Source organism: Odocoileus virginianus, chromosome 31 (genome assembly GCF_023699985.2).
Source record: "Odocoileus virginianus isolate 20LAN1187 ecotype Illinois chromosome 31, Ovbor_1.2, whole genome shotgun sequence".
Taxonomy (NCBI): domain Eukaryota; kingdom Metazoa; phylum Chordata; class Mammalia; order Artiodactyla; family Cervidae; genus Odocoileus; species Odocoileus virginianus.
Window position 1 is genome coordinate 42,159,661 of NC_069704.1, and position 27,569 is coordinate 42,187,229.

A 27,569-nucleotide genomic window follows, 5' to 3' on the forward strand; every position below is an offset into this window, starting at 1 on the left:
ATTTATGTTCTGGGGCTCTATGTCCATAAAAATTTCTGAAACAGAAGCAAGAGAGCAGAACTATCCACTTTAAGCCATCCCTTCTTTGTCCTCTCTAAGCTGTCAAAATCTGCTTTTATGTCTTTTCCTCAAGTTCAATCATACAAGACTAAAAACAATTCAAAGTGTTCTCTCTCTAAGGAATAAGGTTCTTCAGGGGTTAATAATGAGTCTATTTGTTAAATATTTACTATATTCCAAGCACTGCACTAAGCACTTGATTATATTTATTCAGTCTTCAAACCAACCTTGTAAGTGGGTGTTGTCATTATTATCAATTTGCAGATGGGGAAACCAACGTTCAGAAAGTCAATAATCAGTCAGTAAGTAGCAGAGCTGAAACACAAACCCAAATTTTCAATCTAGGAATTAAAAAAATAACCACACCGGTAACCCCTATACAATACTGCCTCTCCGAGGCAAAGAGAGGATTCTAGTATATGTAAGAATTCAAATGGCAACATCCCCCATTGCGCCTTCAAGAACAGCTGAACAGACCCAAGCATAGAGCAAGCCAGACTGGAGAAGACAGTGTCTTTCCGACAATTGGAGAGATCATTGCTTGGTGATGACACTGTGTGTGTGTGTGTGTGTGTGTGTGTGTGTGTGCGCGCGCGCGCGCACTACCAACAACCAGTCTGCTCACATAAATTGAGTCTTATTTCAATTGGCTCATTTGCCGAGAAAAACAAGTCCACCTGCCAATGTGAATAAAGCCAGAAAGGCCACAGAGGAGAGAGGGGATGGAGAGATATTTTCTGGTATTTCAAGGAAAAAACAAAAAACAAAAAACCACACATTTATGGTGTTTTTTCCTCGTTACAAAAGTATTCTTTCCTCATTGTGAAATCAATTAGAAAATATATAAAAATATACAGAAGCTAACGTTTGCAATCATGACACAGCCCAGGTACTCAGATGACCACATGACCATTTATGGACAGATGCTTTTGGTCATGTAGGCATAAATTCACACTTTAAAAAAAAATTGCAAACTCTGTACACAATGTTTTGTAGACTCTTTTTTCAGTGAATGTATTGTTGTGAACATTTTTCCACCTCATTACATTTTCTTCTTACCCCATCATTTGGAATGGCTACATAGCATTCTGCTGCACGAATGTGCCATAATTAGAACCTCATTTCTCTGAAATAAATCAAGCACAGGAAGCATTCTTGCAGGTCAAGCACAAATGCTTTAAGAGGTGGTAGAGTGAGTGCTAAAATCAGGAGGAGAGGAAAGAAGGAGCATATGGAGCAAGGACACTCGTTGGCTGGGGTTTTGTTTGTGGATCTGCCTTGGGGCTTTAAGAAATGGAAGCAGAACAGACATTGAATGATGGTGATAGAAATTTAAAATGGGAAAAATTTCCCCAGAGAGAATGAGAAGAAGGGAGCCGACAGGCTGGAAAGGGTTGCTGAGATGGTGGAAGAGGAGGACTCCTAAGACTCTTCTGGGGAGAGAAAAGCTTTGTGAGGAGGCAAGCAAGAGTCCTGGTCTGAGTAAAGGGAGGAATTAGGATTTGGTGGGGAATCCAGACCATGGAGGAGATGCTCCAAGGGACAACTCAGAATCTAATCTGCCCTGTAAAAGGCCCAGGCTCAATAAAGGACAGAAATGGTAGGGACCTAACAGAAGCAGAAGATATTGAGAAGAGGTGGCAAGAGTACACAGGAGAACTGTAGAAAAAAGATCTTCATGACCCAGATAATAACGATGGTGTGATCACTTACCTAGAGCCAGACATCCTGGAATGTGAAGTCAAGTGGGCCTTAGGAAGCATCACTATGAACAAAGCTAGTGGAGGTGATGGAATTCCAGTTGAGCTATTTCAAATCCTGAAAGATGATGCTGTGAAAGGGCTGCACTCAATATGCCAGCAAATTCGGAATACTCAGCAGTGGCCACAGGACTGGAAAAGGTCAGATTTCATTCCAATCCCAAAGAAAGGCAATGCCAAAGAATGCTCAAACTATCACACAGTTGTGCTCATCTAATATGCTAGTAAAGTGATGCTTAAAATTCTCCAAGCCAGGCTTCAACAATACATGAACCATGAACTTCCATATGTTCAGATGGTTTTAGAAAATGCTGAGGAACTAGAGATCAAGTTGCCAACATCCGCTGGATCATTGAAAAAGCAAGAGAGTTCCAGTAAAACATATATTTCTGCTTTATTGACTATGCCAAAAGCCTTTGACTGTGTGGATCACAATAAACTGTGGAAAATTTTGAAAGAGATGGGAATACCAGACCACCTGACCTGCCTCTTGAGAAACCTGTATATAGGTCAGGAAGCAACAGTTAGAACTGGACATGGACCAACAGACTGGTTCCAAACAGGAAAAGGAGTACATCAATGCTGTATATTGTCATCCTGCTTATTTAACTTCTATGCAGAGTACATCATGAGAAACGCTGGGCTGGAAGAAGCACAAACTGGAATCAAGATTGCTGGGAGAAATATCAATAACCTCAGATATGCAGATGACACCACCCTTGTGGCAGAAAGTGAAGAACTAAAAAGCCTCTTGATGAAAGTGAAAGAGGAGAGTGGAAAAGTTGACTTGAAGCTCAACATTCAGAAAACTAAGATCATGGCATCTGGTCCCCTCACTTCATGGCAAATAGATGGGGAAACAGTAGCTGACTTTATTTTTCTGGGCTCCAAAATCACTGCAGATGGTGATTGTAGCCATGAAATTAAAAGATGCTTACTCCTTGGAAGGAAAGTTATGACAAACCTAGACAGCATGTTAAAAAACAGAGACTTTACTTTGCCAACAAAGGTCCAGGTAGTCAAGGCTATGGTTTTCCATATGCCCCTATGACCATACAGAGGTCATGTACGGATATGAGAGTTGGACTATAAAGGAGGCTGAGCACCAAAGAATTGATGCTTTTGAACTGTGGTGTTGGTGAAGACTCTTGAGAGTCCCTTGGACTGCAAGGAGATCCCACCAGTCCATCCTAAAGGAGATCAGCCCTGGGCATTTATCGGAGTGACTGATGTTGAAGCCGAAATGTCAATACTTTGGCCACATGATGCAAAGAGCTGACTCATTGGAAAAGACCCTGATGCTGGGAAAGTTTGAGGGCAGGAGGAGAAGGGGACGACAGAGGATCAGATGGTTTGATGGCATCACCGACTCAATGGACATGGGTTTGGGTGGACTCCGGGAGTCGGTGATGGCACAGGGAGGCCTGGTATGCTGCGTGCGGTTCATGGGGTCACAAAGAGTCAGACATGACTGAACGACTGAACTGAACTGAACTGAACTGCTGTCACCACCAGCTCATTAAGATGGCCCGTGACCCTGAGAAAGCTCGGATGTTGGAGGTGATCCTAAAGGCCTAATTATCCAAGAGCACAGCTATAGAGATTGTGGAGACAGGTGCCTCTGGGTTATATCTCCCCAGGAGACTGACCAGTGGATGTCTGGTAGCCATGACTAAGGATGGCCAATGGAGGAAGGAGGGGAGGGCAGGTCTGCTGCTCTGACCACCCGGCATTGCCTGACCCCACTGCATGCTGTTGTTCACTCATGGGCTCCAGGTCCATAGGTGACAGTGAGGGAATGCTGAAGGGACCAGCTCAGAGGGAGCTGACAGATCCCTCCTGGCCATGCCTCCTCGGCCTCAGCAAGAGGACCCCAATTGCTCAGGGTCTTGGGAATGAACCTGAGGACCCAGAAATGAGCCAGAGATTGAAACAGCCAGGACGTGGAACAGCAAGCAGAAGGGATGTTTTCAGAGTACCTCCTTTTGACCTCTGTTTTTACGAAGAAAATCTGATTGAGGGATTGACCCCCACTGGTCAGACCTTTTAACTAGTATTGTGGGGAGCCTTTGTCTGGGCTTTTCAAAAAGACTAGTGGGGATTTTGGAAATCATTTGTGACTCTTTCTATGATGTGAAGATCTCTGTACCAAGGGAGCCTCGTGGTGGTGTAAAGTCAAAACCCCACGTGCTTCGTGACCTTGAATGACCTCAGTGACTGAGCTTGGTTCCTCAGTGATACATAGGACAGGTAACAATAAGACCTCTGCCATACATGCAAGGATTAGAGAACCGATTGCTGCCTTTCTGAAAGAAGAGGCTGATTCAACACCTGTCTTTCCTTAAGAGCATGGACTGAGGAAACTGCCATTTTTCTTAGAAAATTGCCCTCTTCCTGGATTCCAGGTCTCATCAACTCGACCCTACTGGATGGATTCATGGTAACACATCTTCAGAGGCATCGGTAGAAATGGCTCTGGAATGGAGGGATTGAAGTTGTTCTGGCCTCTCCAGCCCATTCTTTCTCTTCCAGCAAGTTTATGGGCAAAAGAAAATTATCAGGAGGTTGTTTGAGGATCACGGAATCAGAAGCAGAAAAAATAATCCTATGACTCCAATGTTTACTGGCTGGAACAGACTGACACACCTGTCTCCACAGTCAGTATTCGCCTGTCAGTTGGATGGGCACTTATACCAGCCCGACAGGCCAGCCTTTGAAATGGTCCTTCTCCAAGGAGGCCACAGTAAAACTGACTAGGTTTCTTCTTCCCAAATTACAGTCTCACTCTCATTTTATCTCCCTGAGATTGCTCCCCAAGCCCAAAACCACCTTGACCAGAGTTTTGGGTATTCTCAAACACTTGAGTCCTACAATTACAGATAACCTCTTGACTTTCACAGTTGCCTAATCACTTCCATTGTGTGTGAATTTTACTAGGTTTAACTCTCAGAGGACAACTATATTCCCTCCATAACAAGTTCTTGGGGCTCTCAGCTTCTCAGTGTCACTCCTCTGTAGACTGTTAAATGCAGATGGAAAAGTTTTCAGAACCATCAGGGGTTATTCAAATTTAGGGTTATTCAATTTTGGGCTAAGTCAAAACTCTATGTTGTTAAGAGAACCACATCTCAGAGTTCAGCTTCCAGACTGGGACCTTGCTCACTGCAAATTTTGCAGGAAAAGGGACTCCTCCAGGGCCTGAGCATGGATTTTTGTCTAATGCTCAGAAATAAATTGTCCAAGGAGACACACGTGATGACAAAGCAAGAGATTTTACTGAGAAGAGATGCCTAGGCAGAGAGCAGCAGAGAAAAAGAGCCCAGGAGAAGTACTCTGCCACAATGCTTGCTGTCTCAGGTTTTTATGGTGATGGGATTAGTTTCTGGGTTGTCTCTAGACAATCATTCTGACTCAGGGTCCTTCCTGGTGGTGAATTCATCACTCAGGCAAGATGGATACCAGCAAGTTGGATTCTAGAGGGTGGTAGGACATATAGACTGGTGTCTCCTCTCTGCTTTCAACCTCTCCCAACTTCTTCAGGTTGGTGTTAGGTTGTTAGTTCTGCACGCCTTACCAGGACCTCCTTATGTAAGATAATTCATGTGAGAGGTTACTATGGTGCCTGGCCAGGGTGAGCAGTTTTGGTCAGTGTATCCCCTAATACAAAGACTGATCTTCCCTCTCCTGAGTACAAGGTCAGCAAACTATTTAGAAAAGTGCAGAGAACACTTACTTGATCATGTGTCCAATATTCTCCGTCTCATCTTTATTGGGCTTATGCAAGCTCCTTCTGCAACCAATTTCTGAAAATGTGTTAACTGTAGTTGCTTCTTGTATTAGTGCAGTGTGTTTATTGCAGCTGTCTTCTCCCCAGCTGGTGCAGAGCATTCATCAGTTAGTGCTATGAATATTTATTGATGTCTACTAATTAACCAAGTAAACAGAGAAGTCCATAGACCTAAGGTCATGGTCTTTGAAGAGAAAACCCCTGCCTGTTGGATCAGCAGAAATGACTGGTAATGCCCTGGAATCTCTTTGGGGGATTTGGAGGGAAGCTCTTTGGTTGTTGGGAACTGCCTCTATCTGTCTGCCTGATGGCCTCTAATTTCTGATAACTAGTTATCACTGTAAATCCCCCAAACAATGCAAACTCTTCAACTCATTTGTTATTGTGGATGGAGGCATTGAGGCTGGGCATGGATTGCAAGGCCCCTGAAGCAAGTCCTGCCAATGCTGCTGGCCTTACTTATCATCCCATGTTCAGCCCTGGCCAGTGCAGACCTCCTAGCTGGTGACTGTCCCAGATTTCCAGGAGATGGTGCATCGGTTCTTCCTTTCCACATCCTCACAGGGAAGTGTGACCCTTTCCCTAGTCCTTCCCACACTTGGACCTCCATTCCAACAGCCCACATTCCCTGATACCGCATTTGCCCTGTGCTTGGAAACTCCTGGGCACAGTCTGATGGAGAACCCTTCCATCCAGCGGACACTGGATGGACAATTGGTCCTCCTTGGACAACTTATGCTTTCCTCAAAGCTTAGAAACCAAGCAGGACCTTGGTTTCTGCGCAGGCTTCTGGGCAACTGTGTTTCCTTTCTTGAGTTCCAACGGGGAGGTTCAAACAAGTTGCTTATCAGAGAAGGGAGGGGATACAGAGACAAGGAAGGAGCAGCCAAGAAACAATAGCACATCCTTGAGGGCAGAGTCCTGGTTCTCCCTCAAGGGATGCATATAAAAATGTCTTTGAGCTCTTCTGCTGACTAACTTCTAAGTCACTTCAGCCGTGTCTGACTCTGTGCAACCCCATCCCTGGGATTCTCCAGGCAACAACACTGGAGTGGGTTGCCATTTCCTTCTCCAATGCATAAAAGTGAAAAGTGAAAGTGAAGTTGCTCAGTCATGTCTGACTCTTCGCGACCCTGTGGACTGCAGCCTACCAGGCTCCTCCGTCCATTGGATTTTCCAGGCAAGAGTACTGGAGTGGGGTGCAATTGCCTTCTCCGTCTGCTGAACTAAAAGTCCCACCAAATGTAAGATGTTAGCTATTTGGTGAGCACTCTTTATTCTAGAAAAGGTCACAGTTCTGCCCATCATCACCTGATGCCAGATGCTCTCTGGATCAAAGGAATGCTGGCCCTGCCTGCACCCCTATCCTTATCTATAACTCTGTCCCCTTGACTATAAAGCTCCTCATGACTCCCCTAGCCTACCGTTAGGTTGGAACACCCAGTTTTGAGGGCATTCGTCTGCAAGGACCCCCTTGCTGCCAAAGCAATAAAACTATTCTTTACTACTTCTCCCAGAATCATGTTCTCGAGGGTTAATTCAGAGTACAGAGGCTGTATTCCACTTCAGCCTTAACCAAAAGAGGTATCATTTTCCGCTGAGTGGAGGGAGGGCTGGGCCCTGTTTCCCTCACACACATTAAAATCAATGGTGTTTGCTCATCTGGCGGAGTGACAACTCATTGCTCTGGACAGGCTGGCTTCACAATTGTTCGTTCAAGGGGAAATCTGATAAGAAACAATAGTCTGGTCTTCGGGAGCATTAAACCATTGTATTCTGATTTAAACTTCAAGCCCGCTGACTGTCTGGTTTCTCTTCTCCTCCCGTTTCCTGGTTTGTTTGTTTGTTTGCATTATTGATTTTTTATTGTTCCCTTTTATAAGATGGCTATAAAAAGAAAGAGATCCTCAAAACCAACTGGCCAAAAGAAAAATCAGTGAGGTCTTCCCTGACTATCTGAAAGGGCAAGGTCTAATCCATTCAGTTTGGGCAGGGTTGTGTGCTTGTTGTTATTGTTGGTTGTTGTTTTAGCCATTTGAAATGTTTTATTCCAGTTTCTTAGTATGATCTGATAAACCAAGGTCTCAAGGATAATAAAAATGCTAGTCATGTGTGTGTGTGTGCTCCGTTGTGTCTGATTCTTTGTGACGCCATGGGGGTTGCAGCCCACCGGGCTCCTCTGTCCATGGGATTTCCCAGGCAAGAATACTGGAGTGAGCTGCCATTTCTTCCTCCAGAGGACCTTCCTGACCCAGGGATTAAATCCCAGTCTGTTTTATCTCCTGAATTGGCAGGCACATTTTTTTACCACTAGAGTCACATCAAAAGCCCAAAAAATGCTAGTTACAAGCCCATAAAATAGAATAAACAGTACTGAGTTTGTTTGGTCCATGTAATCTTAGCTAGTTATCTAACTAGTTGTTTGACAACAGTTGTCCTGATATTCAGATGTCAGCAGATAAAGGAGCTGTCACAAATTTCCGGAAACCCTTCTGAGAAGGGAGGAAGGAAGCTGGACCCACAGGTGCCTGTCGCAGTGCTGCTGCTGAATTCCGGGGGTGTGTGCCAAGTTGCTTCAGTCGTGTCCGACTCTGCAACCCTATGGACTGAAATCCTCCAGGTTCCTCAGTCCATGGGATTATCCAGGCATGCATACTGGAGTGGGTTACTGTGCCCTCTTCCAGGGGATATTCCCAATCCAGGATTGAACCCGTGTTGCTTATGTCTCATGCATTGGTAGGTGAGTTCTTTACCACTAGCACCATCTGGGAAGCCCTTTTGGGCAGTTGTGGGCAAGGCCAGTCTTTGGTCTCTTGGAAGAAGGCTGTATCTCTTCTGTGTGTGAGCTGCCAGGATACACAGCTCAGAAAACCATACAGAATAATAATAGTAATGTTAAACATTCCTTCTGTTGGTTGAAGTGTGATAGTTTCCCATGCTTTTTCAGTGAAATACCTTATTTAAGATCACAGAATTATAGATTATTGTGCAGAAAGAATAGTAGAGAACATCTAATTCAAGCTAAGCTTTTCACAGATGAGGACACTGAAACCAGGAGACATAAAGTGGCTGAAAGATTGCCTCTTGCTCGTCTTTATAGCCCAGGGAAGGTGGAAAGACTTATTTTGTGTATTTTCTGTAGGTACTAGGTGCTGACCACTCTGTAGTCCCTGAGGACACAGTAGTGAACAAGGCAGATGTGTTCTTAACTCTCAAAGAGCTTAGGGTTTGGCAAATGAGACTGATGGATGCTCAACTACATCCCAGTTTGAGGACTCTAATGGGATGCTCGGTGATCTCTGTGGGAGGGGAACTAACCCAGACTGGGTGTGACCAGGGAAAATTAAAGTGATTGACTGAGTTCCCTCTCCAAAACTTAGCATTTGAGGGGTAGAAAAGAGTCTGGTCCCTAGTGAGTGGCTCTCTCAGCACCGTGATCACATGAAGCAAGGTTGCTGTGGCTCACGGTGTGGCATCTTTCACTTCAGTGTCACAGTAGCTGTAGGGAGGGCTTGGGGCAGTTATCACCGAGAGGAACCTGAGGCACAGAGAGAGTTCAGCTGCATGTTCAAAGTCATGGTGGACTGATGAAAAAAAGAGAACTTGCTCTCTCTTTAGGAAGCCCTGGACAGACAAACAGAGGTACAGATGAGCTCTGAAATCCAGTTTGGGAGGAAAATGCCAGGCAAGCGAAGGTTAAATTCTGGGTTTTAGTTTGAGTATTAAGTAGATGTGTTTTGTGTCTCTGTGCCATTCCCAGAGAGAGTAAGGAGAGTTGGGAATTGACAGGATTTAGAATTTTAAAGTTGGAAAGAAAAAGATTTGTGATGATCTACAAGGAGTTGTACATGTGTTCCGTCCAGGATTCCAAGCGTTTTTGAACACATAGGTTGCAGTTATCCTAAGAAGCATTGTGAAACCTTTAAAATAAAGCAAAATGCAAATAAAATCGATTTCAATCAATCTTACTTTAAAAAATTCATAGGTAGAACTTTTAAGAAATGGGAAGATTGCAGAAATGAGCCCTCTGTAGACTCCCAGAGAAGCCATAAATCTCAGTCGCTTCCCATGGTCCAGGGTCCAAAGCGAGTAGCAGACTGGAAAGGTAAAAGAGGGTTTCCGCTGGTCTAGGAGTGGGGGTGTGGTGAGGGACCCATCCTATCACCCGCATCCACAGAAGCACGGGGTGAGGTGGGCGCTTCCACCCTCTGTGCCTCCAGGCTGTCTTTGCCTCGGGGAGCTGAAGGAGGAGGGCTAAGAAGAATTGCACGGATTACTGGGTCTAATTCTGGATGCTGGGTTCCTTCCAATGATGAGATCCTTTGTTTTTACATCAACTCATTTTTCTTAAAGGATGTTTAAATGAATGCTTAAAGCGTGTTAGGATATATTCTCTTACTTGACATCACGGTGTAGTGAAAGAGCTGAGGTTTGCATCCTTGCCCTGCACTGATTTACTGCCTGGGCAGCAGCTCCCTTAACCACTCTAGATTTCTGTTGTGACTAAGTAGGGAAAATGCCTGGTTCATGGGAGTGCTGCAAATCTAAACAGGCTAAAGGATGCACGACGCCTGATACAGTGTGTAGCACATACTAGGTACACAATACATGGCAAGTATTATTCTCATTCATCCATCCACTCACTCATCTTGTGATTTACCAAGGAAATTAGGATGACTAACAATCCACAGATGAAAAACCTGTGACTCAAAGAGGCAGACTGCCTTATGTGTCATCACACAGATACTAGGGACCAGAGCTAGGACTTGAAAATGGATTTTGTATAGCTCAGGCCAGTAGCCTTTCAACTCCACGTGTTAACAGTAATGTGAGGCATTGGCTGCTCTAGAAAGCCTTTCTGGTCTCTCCTGGAAGCAGCCATGTAGGCTTTTATTGACTCTCGGCTATCTACATTTTGGTTCCAAAATTGTTTTTAAGGTGGCATCAAGGTTTCCCAGGTGGTGCTAGTGGTAAAGAACCTACGCACCAATGCAGGAGACATAAGAGACACAGGTTCTATCCCTGAGTCGAGAAGATCCCCTGGAGGAGGGCATGGCAACCTACTTCAGTATTTTTGCCTGGAGAATCCTATGGATGGAGGAGCCTGGCAGGCTACAGCTCATAGGGTCACACGACTGAAGTGACTTAGCACATGTGCTAAGAACTATTTCTAGGGGACCTTCCTGGGGGGCCCCATGGTTAAGAATATGCTTTGCAACACAGGGAACGTGGGTTCAATCCCTGGTTGGGGGCACTAAGATGCCACATGCCTCAGGGCAGCTAAACCCTCTCTGAAACTACTGAGCCCACATGCTCCAGAGCCCACACACCACAACTAGAGAGCCTGTGCTCTGTGGCAAAATATTCCCCCCTGAGGAAATGAAGACCCTGCATGCTGCAACTGAAACCTGATGCAGCCAAAATAAATTAATTAATTCAATAAAATGTTTTTGAAAATGGAACTATTTCTAGGTGCCTGGGAGAGAGGTCATTTTCCAGATAATTTCTCTAAGCAAACACAAGTGCAGCCCTTGGAGGAAGCCTGCAATATGTGTGTGTAGACCCACAGGCTCCAGCAGCATTAGCTGGTGATGATAAGGAACCAGAACAGTAAGTCTCAACGCAGGCTCTGGACTCTGTCTTTTCATACCCCAGATGGTTGGGCTTCCAGGTCTGGGAAGGAGATGACGACCAGGCAGGGGACCCCTGTAATTGTGAATGATCATCTCCACCTTTGTCTAGGAGAGGGGGCCTGGGCTCCTTCAGAGGTTGTTAGGGAGAAGCTGCAGAAGCACCTGTAGCCTCCAGCTCCCCTATTTCAGACAGGATGGTGTGACAGACATTGAACTGGGCTCCTGGTCAGAGAAACCGAGATTCCATTATTTACCCCCTGGGACAAGCAACTTAACTTGTTTATGCTTCCACTCAGTTATACGGAAAACACATCTACTAATCATACCTTCTCTTCCAACCTCAGAAGCTCATTGCAGGAATGAGCCAGCAGTGAGAATGGAGAGGGAGGCCCATTTGAGAACCATCTGCTGTAGGAACAACAGGATTTAGGGGTGCTAGAAATAACTGAGTTTGATTCTCTTCCTTCTACAAATGGAGACTTTGAGGCAGAGGGATTCATTCAAAGTTAATGCAGCTTTTCGCTAAATTGTTAGATTGCCGATTGCAGGCAATAGAGACGCATTCACGGAAATAAGTATATGCGTTAAGACTTAGAGAAAGAATGAATCTTTGGAAGGTAGTGAAATCCCCTTAACCTGAAGTCATCAGTTACTAAAGGATTGTAGAGACCCTTTGCTGGTGCTCTCGGTTGAGTTAAGGTCCTCCTCTGGTGGCCCCTTTAGTGAAAGTGTTAGTTGCTCGGTTGTGTCCAGGTCTTTGTGACCCCATGGACTGTAGCCCACCAGGCTCCCCTGTCCCTGAAATTCTCCAGGCAAGAATACTGGAGTAGGTTGCCATTCCCTTCTCCAGGGGATCTTCCCCACCCAGGAACTGAGCGCAGATCTCCTGCACTGGAATCAGATTCTTTAGCGTCTGAACCACTGGGGAAGCCTCTTTATGCCTGTGTTGAACTTGACACATTGCAATAGAGTTAGGATGTTTCTCCTCCTACATTAGACATCAGCTCTTTCCAGGCAAGGCCTAGGCCTCTGCCATCCTGCGTCCCCAGTACCTGGCCCACAGGAGGAGCTCAGGGAGGCAACACTGAAGGGGCACTCAAGCCCCAGCTCAGTGAATGGACTAGATGACCTCCAAGGTTCATTTCAGAGAGCTGATGATTCTGAACTCCTGTGAGAAAGGCAGTTTGGCCTTGTGGTGTGGGGAGGATAAAAAGAATTTAGCAGGAGATGATGGCTGTGGTAAGGGAAAGGACACTCAGAGTTGGCCTCAGAGTCCATTTTTAGAACTTTTAATTGTATTCTTACCCTGACTTCTCATTAAGGGAAAAATGATAGTTCTATAATATCAATCGATACTGTGTTGCCTGAAGAAAGAAAGGACAACCTGGGACTGGGGCGAAGCCCAGGGGAGAGCTCTGAGGCCTTGCTGCCCAGACTCGGGTCCCCTGTGTATTGGGAGGAGGACAGGAGTGAGGAGTGGGTGCAAGTCAGCTGGCTCCAAGTAATAGCCCCCCAATACTCTCTTGGTGGGATGGGAGAGAAGCAGCAGAAACTGGGGTGGCCAGTGGTCCTGAGACCCAGTCTGAGGCTGAAAGAGCCAGTGACAGCTCTGGGACAAGGCAGGAGGCAGTTAATATGTATGTTAAACATATGGAAATGAGAGCAAATAGTGGAGCTAGGGAGACAAATATTGAACAGGGTCTGGGCCTGAGACTAAACCAACACAGGGAAATGAGAGGCTGCTGAAAGTAAATGAGCTGCCAGGGGAAGACGGGGAAGACTGCAGGAGAGAGGCTGAGGATGGAGCCCCCAGGAGCACCCTTCTGTCTCTGGACCAGCTGCCTTGCTTGGGTAGTGATGTCACAGACAGGCACCCATGCCAAGGTGGGGTCCAGGCAAGCTTTGGCTGAGTTTGTCATGTGTCCAAAGTTATGTTTCTTTGTACATTTCAACCCACCTCAGCTCCTTCTTCTCAATTTCTGGCAATGCTCTGTCCTCCACTCCAATCTCCACTCCCATCAACAAGCCTGTCTCAGTCAGGAGAGCTCCACCAGACTCACTGTCTTTGGTCAGAACCCTGGAGACGGCCAGCTCCAGAATGATGACTATAGAGATGACAGAGGGTCAGAGCAACAGGATGCTTGGACAGATTGGGAGGAGGTGAATAAGGGACTTGTCTTACTTGTCCTGAAGCTCAACAAACATACACTTTTTAAGTTGGAAGGTATTATTTCGGTGTTAGTTGCAGTTATTTGGGTTGCCTTTTCTGAAGAAAAGGCAGTGGGATTCATAATCAAATATGTTCTCTTCTAGAAGTCATAAAAGTGATGGCAATTGCAATGACAGACCTGCCCAAACCATGGGAGATGAGTTGGGGCAGTGAATCCACAAGTTTTATTCCTATCTCAGAGCACCAGGAGGCCTCAGCTCTTTGCTGGGACACTGTCAGGAAGGGCAAAATCCTCAAGTGGACAAGTTGGGGGAGTGGTGGAGAGGGGATCTCTGCCATTCAAATGCGAGGATTGTTCCCTCTTATGCTTCTCATCCAGCAGTTACTATGACCCATTGGGGAGATCTTGGAGGTGAGGAAAATTGTGGGAGGAGGCTAGATTCCCTCCAGGGCTCTTTCTGCCCACTGCCAGGATCAGGAGTATTATGTAAAGACAGTAGGTGCCTCTTGACTGGCTTCATTTGTCAGATCTAGTTCCATATAAAACAAAGCTCTCAGGAGATGCAAATCAGATAAGTAAGTTTTCAGTAGATTATTTAGGATCAGAGCAGATGGCAAGTTCCAGAGTTTGGGGCACTGGTAGGAAACCTTTTGAAGGGGGCACTAAAAGAGCAGGGGGTAGCATGGGATCCTGGAGGCAGGAAAATGGGCCCAGAAAGGGAGCTGAAGGCTCCTGGTGATAATAAGTCCATTTTGTTGTTTGTCCAAAGCCAACCTGGGATAGAGCATCCTTGGTTTTTGTTTTCTAGAAGGGCTAGTGGACTTGCCAAGACTCTCATCTTATTTACGAATCTGAGGCCATCCTGGCCCTGCTTCCACAGCCCCAGCACTTTCCGAAATGTTCTTTTCCTTGACTTCCAAGTCTGTGTTACATGTCCAGAGACATAGTGACTGATCACAATTAACTTCAGTTTCACAAACCTTTATTATGTCTTCTGCCAAGTTCTATGCTAAGAGAAGTGTGTGTGTGCTCATTCGTGTCTGACTCTTTGCAATCCCATGGATTGTAGCCTGCCAGGCTCCTCTGTCCATGGGATTCTTCAGGCAAATATATTGATGTGTGCAACCAGTCTTTTCTCCAGGGAAGCTTTCCAATCCAGGAATCAAATCCATATCTACCTGCATCTCCTGCATTAGCAGGTGGATTCTTTATCACTGAGCCACCTGGGAATCCCATGCTAAGAGGAAAGGGCAGCATAAAAGGATGAATAAGGTGTGATTTGCTCTATCTAGACAATGAGGGCAGGGTATGAGGGGCAGATTCACCCACAAATGGCTGAGCTAAGACCACATGTGATAAGGACTAACATGGAAGTTTCAAATAGATGAGTGGAACAGAAGAGGAAAAGGGTCACTGGGTTCTGGTCAAGAGCATCTGTGATGGCCCCATGAAAAACTCATCATTTAAGCAAGGCCTTGACTATGGAGAGAGATATTCAGGTAGAGAAAGAGAAGGGTCAATATGAACAGAGTAGTGGAGGTCAAGACAGTGTATACTCACTCCTGGAGCTTGGAGGGGGCTAAGAATGACCAGACAATCCAAACTAGATCAGGGTGGTCTTTGTGAGACAGAAGGAGGGACTCAGGTACGTGCTGAAGGCTATTTATCATGCAAGAAGGAAGTCATCTCCAAGCCAGAAGGAGGGTTCTCACAAGAAACTAAATCAACCAGCACCATGCTATTAGACCTCCAGCCTCAGAATTCAGCATCAAGATTACGTTGACTTTTTGCTATTGTTCAGAACCATTTTCAGATTTGTTTCCAAGGCCAGCCCTTTCTTGGGATACATGAGGTTGCCAGTGATTTCCCAAAGTCACAAGGAGAACAGTCTTCTGCTTGACCCTCACATCAAGCCTCATGGGATAGAATCAGATTTTCCAGGCCAACCCCTAAGGGACTGATCATTGCCTTGAGAACAAAAGACCTGCAGTTGTGCAGCTATTGCCTGATGGGCTCAGGTGCCAATTTCCAGTCCTTCCCAGGCAAAGAAAACTAAGGAAATGAAGCCCACAGTCTATTTGGACAAAATAATGGACCTAAGTGACTTAGTGCTCAGACCATGGTAGATGCTCAGTGGTTTTTGTTGTTACTATTATTAGTGAATCTTTATTAAAACATTGTGAGACATGTTTTGTTAGTTTTTATTATTCCCATTACCTATATGAATATACTGAAGCACAGAGAAATTAGATAATTGTTCCAACGTTTTATGGCTAATTGGTGGAGAGCCAGCATTGGAATCCCAGTTTGAGTCTAAAGTCAATGTTCTTCCCACCATGTCTACTGCCAGAAACAGTTCAGCTGCCAGGTGAAGACAAGGGTTCTTGGATCTCGGCCAAGGGACATTGAACCGTCAAGGTGCCAGGGCCAGAGAGGGTGGCAAAGACCTCATCCACTCATAGCTCACTCCTATAATTAGAACCTAATTGTATCTGTAACACCTTCATTGGAAAGTCATCAGTGTGTTGGCCAGGCAGTCTGCTGTGGGTTGGGAAGCTCCCTGAGAAGCCCAAGAAGAATCAAGCTGATCTGAGCATCTCCCTGCCTCCAGCCCACACTCTCTGGCCCTCTATAGTAGGTGTCTTCTGTGGTATCCTGGCCTGGCTCCCCATTCTTACCCCATAAATGGTATCTGCAGCCTCTCTGCTGTTTTTACAAATGCATGTCTCTTTGGGGAATAGAAGGCCCATGTCCTGGAATTATCTTACTTGGTAGAGTATCACTTGGATTGGCACCTTGGCCAAGCTTTCTTGACTGTCTGGTCCTAGCCATGGGGGACTCAGAATAGCTCACCAAAAACTATACTGAACTCTATCTTCATGTGGGAAGACAAGTGTTCCTTTTCTTTCTTCCTGAGATAATGCTCTTGCCTCTACTCGTCCCCCCTCCCTGGAGCTGAGGCCGCAAGTCTGCCACCAGGAGCCATCTGAGCCTGACTTACAGTGTAATGCCTGCAGTGGAGTCAGTTATGTCCCCTACAAACTCATATACTGAAGTCCTAACCTCTAGGATGATGGCATATGGCAATGTGGGCTTTGGGGAGGTAATTAGGGTTAGATGACAAGGTAGTGGGGGTTAGGTTTCCCATGATGGGATTAATGGCTTAATAAGATTGAAGACAAAAGGAGAAGAGGGTGGCAGAGGATGAGATGGTTAGATAGCATGACTGACTCAATGGACATGAATTTGGGCAAACTCTGGAAGATGGTGGAGGACAGAGGAGCCTGGTGTGCTGCAGGCCAAAGGGTCACAAAGAGTCAGACACAACTTAGCAAGTGAGCAACAATGACAAAGAAGAGACAGAGGCTATGTCTTCATTATGCAAGAAGGACGTTGTCACCAAGCCAGAAAGAGGGCTCTCACCATGGTGCTGCATTGACCAGCACCACAATACCAGACTTTCAGCCTCAGAATTCAGCATCAAGGTAACCTTGATCTTTTGCTATGGTTTAAAACCATTTTTAGCTTGCTTTCTGAGGCCGTGACTTTCCTGGTATACAGGAGCATTAGCTTTTGGACTGGAACCTTTACCTAGATGTCTCATCCAGTATTCCATTACCTCAAGGCTGGGTCCCTACCTTGCTTTCTTTATCAATCATTTGAGTTTCTTCACCTAAACCCCAGGGGCCCTTCTGTCTCCAGCCAGGCTTCTCTGACAATGAGCATGCATTTTTGTCTTCATCCTAATATTTGGCAGCCTCTGATCCCCATCACAGGCTGCCCCACCTCCTCTGCAGATCACTGCCCATTGACCCTGGCAGATCCTTCTTGATACTGAACACTGCCTGTCTCCTTTTACCATACTCTTCAGAATCAGACCCTTCCCTCCTTGCCTTCTTAATGCTAGAGTTTGAAATATGTCTGAACATGTGTACATGTGAGTGCTAAGTCGCTTCAGTTGTGTCCAACTCTTTGCAGCTCCATGGATTGTAGCACGCCAGCCTACTCTGTCCATGATGATTCTCCAGGCAAGAATATTAGAATGGGTTTCTATGTCCTCCTCCAGTGGATCTTCTCAACCCAGGGATGAAACCCTCATCTATTGTATCTCCTGCAATGGCAGGTGGGTTCTTTACTACTAGTGCCACCTAGGAAGCCCTCACAGTATGTCTACAGATCCCCAGTTCTCCCATTCTCAACTTCAACTGATGGCAGAGGCCTTTATGCCAGTGCTGGATGGGGCTTGGACAGGTGGGCATTGGCTGGTTTGAACCTCTAATAAGAATTTCCATTTCAAATCCCATGTGATCTAAACATACATTTTAGTGAAACTTGAGCAAACTTCATATTTCACCAATATTTGCAAAGTAAGAGAGAAAGTCAAGTCATTATGGAATGATATGCTATTAGCCTACATTAATGAAAGCAGCCTACCACAAAGCCATTCCTCGTGGTCCTGACTCTGCCCCAGCCTGTCTGGCAGAGCTGCCTGGTACCACAGGGCATCTTCAGCTCCTATCCTGTGCTTGGAGGCTGTGGAGACAGGGAGAGAAGGTCTTCTGAGAGATGCAGAGAAGAACTAACTCTCACAGGTTATAGGCAGAATCAGTCAAAGAGCTTGACCAGGCTGGAGGCTGGAAGAGGTGAGATGGCAGAGAAGGGCTATCTGGTTGTGGCTCTCAGCCACTGAGCTTCTAACACTGACCAGGGATGGTGGCTGAAGGTGAAGCATGTGGTGCCAAATACATTTGAGAGCTCTGGGCTCATCACTATCCCCCATCACAATGCAAAGTAGACAGAACCATGCTCTCCTTCCATACCCACTTCCTACACTCTAACACTGATGTCAACTTATAACAAACCCTCTCTTCTTTCTCATCAAGGATAAAGATGATGTCTGTTTTAACCTAATCTGATCTTAGAATGCATATGTTAGCAATCAAAGCTAACTGGGATAAGGGAAAATAGAACTCACCACCCTGTCATCCAACATGGCATAGGATTCTGTTTTCCTAAGAGGATGTGGGTATTTTCTAGCACTTTAAGAAACTTCTGCAGAGGACCCTGAAGGAATCTTTGGTGATCTAGCTAGAGAAAGTCTTGGTCCAGTTGAGACTGATAGGCAGCCGAGATGGGATTCAGTTGACACAACCAGTGGGATGCTGCCCCCAGGGGACTGAGTCTGGGGTAGTCCCTTCACCAGAGTCCCCCATGACCAACCCTTTGCTCTATTATTTTAGCAACAAAAAACCCATGTAAGAATAGCTCAGGGAGGCTCACAGATGCTAGTGACTACCTAAGACCACAGCTTTATTCAGCTTTCCAGGTGGCTCAGTGGTAAAGAACCTGCCTGCCAATGCAGGAGACACAGGCAACGCGGGTCTAATCCCTGAGTCAGGAAGATCCTTTGGAGGAGGAAACGGCAATCCACTCCAGTATTCTTGCTTGAAAAATTCCGTGGACAGAGGAGCATGAAGGGCCATAGTCCATGGGGTCGGAAAGAGTCAGACGTGACTGAAGCGACTTAGCACGCACACACACACACAGCTCTGTTCACTGCTGGACCTAAACGTTATGATTTGCACCTCCTGGAAAGCCCTTCTTTGGTCCTCATTTCCTCATCTGCCATGTCCTGAAATTCCTTCATTAGACAGCCACTCATCTGACTCAGAATGTCAGATCTGGAAATGACTTGAAGCTCATCTAGTACATTAATTTTCAAACTTTCTCTGTTCAGAGACCCCTTGGAAAATCTGATGGAAATTACCGACTACTTCCCAGGCATATGTACAAAATAACCATACATGTGAATCCTCTCATACAATTTGTAGAAAATTCCTGGATTCCCCAGACCCATTTATGGGCCCCAGGTTAAGACCTCTTGGTCTAAGTCCTATCTCTACATTTCTTAAATGAACCATAGAGGCAGAGAGAGTTAGCAACTTGCCCAGGGTCACTTCTCCAAATCTTCATTAAATCCTTGGGCTGGACCTTTTCTAGGCTTCCTGAGTTCCCTCTGAATGTGAGAATACTCTTAGAGGGTAACCACTTTACGATGGTAAAGAATAGGCATGCAATTCTATCCCTGGGTCGAGCAGATCCCCCGGGAGGAGGGTATGGCAACCCACTCCGGGATTTTTGCCTGGGAAATCTCAAGGACAGAGGAGCCTGGTGGGCTACAGTCCACGGGGTCGCGAAGAGTCAGACACGACTGAGCGACTAAACAACAAGAGCAAGCTGCTCTTTGAAGTCCAGTGTTATTCTGGGGAGACTGGTGGCCCAGGCCCCATACCTGTAACCTGACACCGCGTGCCAGAGGCAGGTTGTGCTAATTTTGTGCTTCCCTTTTATTGCTTCTCAACCAGGCTTCTTCCTGGCTGGCCCTGAGTCTTAGGGCTCGGAAACAGGATGCCGGCAGCAGAGAAGTTTGGGCCTTAAATAACTGCCTCCCCAGCACAAGGTGAGCCAGGGCCATTCTCCCGGCCTCCCTGCTGCCTCTCCCCGGCTCCTTTGCCAGCGGCTGTGAGGGCAGCTTGCCCCCTGCTGGCAGCCCAGCCTGGAAGAGCCAGCCTCCGGATGTGGGCCTGCAGAGTCAGGGGTCAGCCTTCAGCCAGGCCTGAAAAGAGGCCAGCCTAAGGCTTGCTGACTGTGGCAGGGCCATAGCCACTTTCTCCAGGCAACAGGCATTAGGGTGAATCAGAATTCGGTGGTGAAGAGGCAACCTCCTGTCCACACAGAAACACTCACACTGTTCTGCTGAACATGAACCTGGACGGCAGCTTGATAAACTGGGAAATGAGAAAGGGAAGGGGGTGGATGAAAGGGGTGAAGGAGGAGAGGCTGGTGAAGGCAAAAGTGTGCATCAAGGCACCTACACGAGGCTTGGTTTTGTGTCTGTGAGAGAGAAACAGGGATAAAGAGATGGAGAGACACAGAGGAAGGAGAGAAAGACAGACAAGAGAGGAAGAGAGATGCCTGGGACGATATAGAGGTATTTGCGTAGTGTCATACAGCCTCCTCCCTTTGGGATTAGAGTTCACTGGGATCTGAGATTCAGGGCCTGAGACCTTTGAAATCTCTCCTGCGCCCAAGGCGGAACACAAAGCCCAGACCAGCTGGGCAGGAAGCTGAAGCAGGTAAACTATAGAGACCACCAGGCCTGCTGCAGGCCTTGGAGTCAGAGCTCCCCAGTGAAGGGTGTGGAGCGGGCAAATCTCTTATCTTTCCAGAGCAGTTAAACTCCCCCACTCACCTCCCATATCCAGCACACGCAGAATCCAGCCCTTCCAGGTGGGGCTGCCCTGTCCCCATTTATAGCAGCTGCTCACCTTTCAATTGGGTCTTAAGATGCGATTGCGTCAAACTGCAAAGGTTTGGTCAGCTTTTGAGTGGAAGCAAATTTTGCAGCTGGGGGAGGGAATGCGGGAGGCAGGGGAGGGAGATGGGAGACAGAGGGGAAAAGCTGAAATAGAAAAATTGCTGAAAGGCCTCCTGCAGCCTGTCAGGAGTATTAACTTAGGATGATGTAGGAGAAACGGCTAAGTGGTTTCTGTGTCAGCTACACTGAATCAAACTTGTTCAAATATATTCATGGGAGTGTGCATGGTAGTAAGCCGAGCCCACCTCAGGAATGGAAAACAGCCTCTTAGTTTTAAGGGTTTTTTTTTTTTTATGTTTTGCAAATATGAGAAATGCTATGCATAAATTAGATTAGAAAGAGGGAGAGCTGTGGAGAAAGGGGTTGTCTGGCCCTCTGTTGGAAGCATAGGTGGGGAAGGGGCTGGGAAGCCAGGCCCTGGCTATCTCAGAAAGAAGAGGGAGGGAGGTGGAGGGCTGTGGCTGCAGGTCTGGAGGAGGCTGGTGGAGGGATGTGCTGAGTTCCCCATCCAGAGGGGGAGAGAGGATGCCAGGGCCCCGGAAGGAAGCGATATACTCTAACAACTGACCAAAAGGAGGAAAACCCCTGCACCTGCCTCCCTGCAGATCCCCAGGTTCCTCTACTCTCTGCTCCCCAAGACAGAGGGCAGCCCAGAGAGATAGAGCACCTGTCCAAGGGATGCCGGGCCCACTTTAGCAGAGCCTGCGGACCTCAGACTTAGCTCCTGTCCAAGGGATGCTGGGCCCACTTTAGCATAGCCTGTGGACCTCAGACTTAGCTCCTGTCCAAGGGATGCTGGGCCCACTTTTAGCCTGTGGACCTCAGACTTAGCTCCTGTCCAAGGGATGCTGGACCCACCTTAGCATAGCCTCAGAGCCTGTGGACCTCAGACTTAGCTCCTTTATTCTGAGTGCTTGCTGCATGACAGGTACTTTGGAGATTAGTTTATTTTTAAAACATTTAATAAGTATGTGTAGTACAAACAATGGACCAGGAATTTTCTTAATGCTTAAGGGATATCGATTCGTTGAACCATAGTGACTGCCTTATGGTGTCATTTTACAAAGGAGAAAAATGAGGCCCAAGAAGGTAGACTTGCCCAGAGACACAGCCTGTGGTGACAGCTAAGAGTCACATCTTTGTGTATAATCTGCTCTCCTTGGAGTCAGGGAGACATTCAGCTTTTTTCTTTTTGTTCGTTTTTGTCCTTGTTTTTAAATTAATTTTCATTGGAGTGTAGTTGATTTACAATGTTGCATTAGTTTCAGGTGTAGAGCAAAGTAAATCAGTTACACATATACATATATTCACACTTTTAGATTATTTTCCCATATAGATCATACAGAGTATTGAGTAAAGTTCCCTGTGCTATTCAGTAGGTCCTTATTAGTTATTTATTGTATATATAGTAATGTGTTTATGACAATCCCAATCTCCCAATGTATCTGCCCACCCCCCCACCCCCAACTTTCCCTGCTGGCAACCAGAAGTTTTTTTTCTACATCTGTGAGTCTATTTCTGTTTTGTAAATAAGTTCATGTGTGCTATTATTTAGATTCCACATATAAGTGATACCCTGTGATATCTGTCTTTCTCTGACGTCACTCAGTGTGACAGTCTCTAGGTTGTGAACTGTGGTGTTGGAGAGGACTCTTGAGAGTCCCTTGGACTGCAAGGAGCTCAAACCAGTCCATCCTAAAGGAGGTCAGTCCTGAATGTTCATTGGAAGGACTGATGTTGAAGCTGAAACTCCAATACTTTGGCCACCTGATGCAAAGAACTGACTCAGTGGAAAAGATCCTGATGCTGGGAATGATTGAAGGCAGGAGGAGAAGGGGACGACAGAGGATGAGATGGTTGGATGGAATCACCAACTCAATGGGCATGAGTTTGAGCAAGCTCTGGGAGTTGGTGATAGACAGGGAGGCCTGGCGTGCTGCAGTCCGTGAGGTCACAGAGAGTCGGACATGACTGAGCGACTGAACTGAGGTTTGTCCACATCACTGTAAATAGCATTATTTTGTCCTTTGATGGCTGAGTAACATTCCATTGTATATAAGTGTGTGTGCTTCGTCACTCAGTCATGTTCGACCCTTTGTGACCCCATGGACTGTGGCCCACCAGGCTCCTTCTATGTGGATTTTCCAGGCAAGAACACGGGAGTGGGTTGCTATGCCCTCTTTCAGGGTATCTTCCCAACTCAGGGATTGAAACTCCCACATTGGAGGCAGAGTCTTTGCTATCTGAGCCACCGGGGAAGTCCAGTGCATATAAGTACACCTTGTTTATCTGTCAATGGACATTTAGGTTGTTTCCCTAATGAGGAACATGCCAAGACTTGCTTCCAACCAATAAAATATAGCAAAGGTGATGGGATATCATTCCGTGATTATGCTGTGCAGATGGAAAACTCTATCTTAGGAGTCCTTCATGGCCCTATCATGGGTGGGGAGGGCCACATGGCTGGGAACTGAGGGTGGCTTCAAGGAACCGAGGGCCTCGGTCCTACAGCCAGAAGGAACTGAATTCTGCCAACATTCAGCAAGCTTGGGAGAGGGCCCCAGGCTCTGATGAGATTATAGCCTCAGCTGACATCATGACTGCTCCTGGAAGGACTCTGAACAGAGGACCCAGCTAAGTGGTGCCAGGGGCTCAGGCCCATGGAAACTGAGCTAATAAACATATGTGGTTTTAACACACTAGTTATGTGGCATTGGAAACATAAAACTTTGCCTGAGCTGACTTTGGAACCCCTTGCATTAGGGTTGTTCTGTGCTATTACTGATATAGCCATGATTTCTCACAATTTGCACAGTAACTTTTTAGGCTTTTCTACTTTCATCTTATGGCTAAAGAAACTGAGGATCAGGGAGGCTAGTGAATCGGGGCCCCACAGCTGTTAAGGGTCTCTGTGGGAATTCCAGCATCTGTGGTCTCTCCATCACAAAGCATTCTGCACGTACTCATTGTTTTAGGCTGTGGTTCCTTCTTTTGTCAGCTAAAGACTAGATCAGCTCACCTCTAAAGGCCTGCCCAATGTACCTCTTCTCTGACATTTTTTCAACTTCCTGCACAATTCCCTCTTGCTTTTCTTGCACTTTTTTCAACATGTCCTTCTTCTCTGGCTTCCTCCCTCTCCTCCCCTTTGCATCCTGAATTCAACCTCCTATAGTTTCCCTGATGTCCCCACTCACTGCTTTTTATCCTGACCCTCATTAAGAGTTTAATAACTGCCAGCAAAGGTGATGGGCATGGAAAGAACAAGGTTTTCCCGTACCTTCCATCTCTATTTCCTTCCTTCTTTCTTTATTCTTTTTTTTTTCCCTATGTATTTGGCTGCATCAGGTCTTAGTTGTGACATGCAGGTTCCTAGGTGAGGCATCGGGATCTAGTTCCCTGACCAGGGATTGAACACACACCCCCTGGAAAGGGAACACAGAGTCTTATCCACTGGACTTTAGGGCAAGTCTCTTCATTGCTTGTTCTGTAATTTGTTCTAGAGCTTAATTTTTATATGCTCATTGCTGGTCTTGATGGTCAGCAGTCTGGCATCTTCCATCCCATCCTGGCACTGATGTGGGAGAAGATATCTGATTCCAGGGTCTCAGGAGCAGGTGGGACACTTGACTGGTGAGCATGTCTCACGCTCTCTGTGGGCTTCCCTCTCAGAGATGCCCCTTCAGGCCCTTCCTTCCCACCTTGATGTGGCAGCTGACACCTGCTCCACAGCAAGGGATGGGCCCCTCCTCCCCTCCCCGGCTCACCGTCTCACCCCAGCATCTGACATCACCTCAGCTAAAGCATTCCTCCTTCCTCTGTGCTGATGGTTTAGGGCTGACAGCCTGAGGGACAGCTAAGGGAATGTCTGCCCCTCCACTGACCTCCTCCATCTGGCCTCTCTCTCAGACAGAAACTGGGAAGACAGGCAGTGAAGAAAGAACTCTTGGCACATTCAGCAGAAGGTGGGTAATCTCTGCCAGGATTGCTTGTGCCCTGGCCAGAGGAAGGGTGGCATGATGCCCGGGAGCTTTCAAAGGCCCTTGTTATGATAGCAAACAATGAAACCACTCTCAGCCCTGGGTTCTTTAGTTTACCTTCTCCATTCCCAGCCTGGACCTCTGAGAGAGCATTTCGGGTAGACCTCGGAACCTTTGTGCACACAAACATGCACGTGTACACACATATACAAGCACCCACTGCACACACACACACATGCACACACATTCATGTGAGCACATGTGTACATGTGAACACACATTTGCACATGAAAACATACACTCGTACACATGTACATGCAATGCACTCACACATACACATGCACTTGCAAACACACGCACACATGCACAGACATACATGTGCACACACATACACACATGCTGTGCACACACAATCATACATACTTATGCATATACATGCACACACAAATATACATATAGATACACATGCACACACATATTGATACATATACACATAAACATGCATACACACTTACACACATGTACACACACATGATCACATGCATATTTGGATATTTGGCCCAGGAATCAAACCCTTTATTCCCTTGATATTTCTGCCTAAGCTTTAGACACTTCCAGCTCTCATCTGGGAACTGTCCTTTCCACCTGAAGCTTAAACCTTCTTAATTTGATATGCTTTTCTAAGCTCCGAGCAGTGTACACAGGACAAAAACACCAATCTCTACATGGAGTTCCTCTAAGAATCAATTGAGATAATGTATGTGAGCATGTTTTCTGGGGTGGAAAGGGATAAACAAATTAACTGTAGCCGAACGTCCCAGCAGAGCACCGCTTCATTTGGTCTTTGTGCAAGCAGAAGGGTGAGGGTCCAGAGAGCCTACCTTTTGCATACTTGCTCTGTATTAGGACTTTTTATAAAATACTGAGAAAATAATTTTCTCCTCTTTATAGATACTAGGCTTGTTTTTCCTGCATCGCTTATTGTTACTGTGATGGGCCGGGGCATCAGAAGAGATGCAGACTCCCTGTGGTGAAAGAACAGTGGGGACAGGTTCATTTTCCTCCTGTTTATGCCCAGCGACTGACTTTCAGTAAGGGAGGAGGGGCCAGTTAGAGCCAGAGACTGGAGAGGCTGAACTTTGTCTATCTGGATCCCATAGTCCTGCTAAGAAGCCGGGCTGAAGTATGAGGCGTTCTTTCCGATACATCCAGCTGGCCCCCCAGACCACACACAGCCCAGAACCCCGCAGGCTCAGACAGGTGTCTCCCCTCAGCTTCACAGGGACACCAAGCACGTCCCCCTGGGAAAACAGCTCCTGTGTATGGTTCTCAGGTGCAATGAGAAGACTTTCCAGAACATGCCCATGGGGGACACCCTGCAGTCAGGGCCCGATTACCACGGCCTCTTGGGGACTGTTTCTGACAGGACATTCCCCCCTACACCCCAGGTGGTGAAGCCGCAGGTATTCAGTTGCAGACTGTTGTTTCTTTCATAGTGACCACCCCCAAAGAAAAGCGTACAACTTCCCAGTCTGAAGATACGGATTCTGTTCCCTCTCTAACATCTTGTGAGCTTCTTGCCTGTTATCCCCTCCATTTCTTATGATGCTAAAGGAACCCAAAAGCCCAAACTCAGAACTGATGGGCTTCATCTTCAAATACTTATGAAGTACCGTAAGTGTTCCTAAAATAGTCCACACTCATCACTCTTCTCATGTACGATGTTGGGTGTACATTAGAAGTGTCCCCTTGGGCCAGAAAAGTGATAAAATTTACCAGTAAATGACCCCTTCTTTGGACTGATAAATTAGAAAAAAGAGCTTGTGGTTTGAGAATTCCCATCCCTACTTTGCATACCATAAGTTAAAACCATATTCCTTCTACAGAGAACTCACAGCCAAATTAAAGAGACAAGACAGACAAAAAATGCATCTGATTACATATGGCTTTAAAAGGTTTTGTATGTGACAAGGGGAGGGTCATCCTGTAAGTCTTCTTGGAGGAGGTTGGAGGCTGAGAAAGTCCTGGAAGATAGGGAAAGAAAAACTAAGGGCTTGTCTTCCTGATCTCCTTTGCATCAGAGAGAAAACAGCACCACTTATAACAATTTCAGACATGCCAAAGTGGTTCAAATCTGTGACTGGAAAATCCCAAGATTCTATCATCTATAGAAACCAGTTTAGAAAATATGTGAAATATTAAGCAATTTGAAATCCATGAGACTGACATCAACAGATTGAGGTTATATCTTGAACTCCTCCAAGAATGATGGTCTAATGCCATCAAAACGATACTAATGTGATATTATTGCTGGTTAGTCTCTAAGTTGTATTCAACTCTTTTGTGACCCCATGGACTATAGTCCTCCAGGCTCCTCTGTCCATGGGATTTCCCAGGCAAGAATACTGGAATAGGTTGCCATTTCCTTTTCCAGGGTATCTTCCTGCCCCAGGGATTGATCCTGCCACTCCTGCATCCTGCATTGCAAGCAGATTTTTTTTTTTTTTTTTTTTTTTACCACTGAGCCACCAGGGAAGCCCACTATTGTGATAACAATCTGAATAATTACCATTTGTGAAATACTTGCTATCTGCTAAGCAGAGGATGAGATGGTTAGATAGCATCACCAATTATATGGACCTGAATCTGAACAAACTCTGAGAGACAGTGAAGAACAGGGGAGCCTGGCATGCTGCACTCCGTGGGGTCACAAAGAGCTGGACATGACTTAGCGACTGCATAGTAAAAACAAAGCACTATGCTGTGTGCTCTGACTGTAATATACCACCTAATGTTCATGACA